The 722-nt window shown below is 62.7% G+C and overlaps 1 protein-coding gene across 1 annotated transcript in view; it reads right to left on the reverse strand.

Annotated features, from left to right (window-relative positions):
* DGKZ (diacylglycerol kinase, zeta) overlaps positions 1-722 on the reverse strand; it is a 56,958-nt gene that overhangs the window by 40,596 nt on the left and 15,640 nt on the right. The gene's annotated exons all lie outside the window — the stretch shown is intronic.

A 722-nucleotide genomic window follows, 5' to 3' on the forward strand; every position in this document is an offset into this window, starting at 1 on the left:
TGGATGGTAAGAGGCTTAGCACTGGATCCGAGTGGCTCCCGGCCTGGGCCGGGGCAGCAAGGCAGGACGAGATACAGATAATCTGATTGAGAGGGAACTTTCACACGGAGGGGCCAGCATGTGGCCAACTGCACAGCCCCCCACTCTCTCTCCAGGCTGGCTACAGACCATGCCTAGAGGCCGGGAGCTCAGGAAGAGGCTCCAAGCTGTCTTAGGTACTTCTGCCCCATGACTCTCCATCCTCATCCCGCTGGCAAGCCCTGTCCCGGAGAGAAGGTGGAACCCCCCCCAGCCAGGGGGGAGCAGGCAGGAAGGAGTCCCCCCCGCTCTCCGGCTCCAGATCTGCACCTGGGCTGCCAACGGTAAGTGAGGGATGGGCTGTTCCGGCACCCACGTTTCCTGTGGGAGCCGAGCTGCGCCAAAACGAGGGGAAAACCCTCTGCAACGAGCCTCTTCGTTAGCTCCCCTGACTTCCTGGGACAGCCAGCCAGCAGGGCCACGTGACTTTCTGCAAAGCCACAGCGTGTTTCGGAGCCGAAACTGCTCCCACCCCGCAGAGAGCCGAGCTGCAGCTAGTGAGCAGAGGAAGGGAGATGGGGTGAGTGGAGCCAGGGAAGGGGCAAACACCGAGCTCTTCCCTGCCAGAACCGGGTGGGATTTTCATGCTGCTCTGGCTGGGAGCCTCCCCGTGAGGCTGGGACCAGGCTGCTGGGCAGCAAGAG

Source organism: Pygoscelis adeliae, unplaced genomic scaffold (assembly GCF_000699105.1).
Source record: "Pygoscelis adeliae isolate BGI_AS28 unplaced genomic scaffold, ASM69910v1 Scaffold117, whole genome shotgun sequence".
Classification (NCBI taxonomy): domain Eukaryota; kingdom Metazoa; phylum Chordata; class Aves; order Sphenisciformes; family Spheniscidae; genus Pygoscelis; species Pygoscelis adeliae.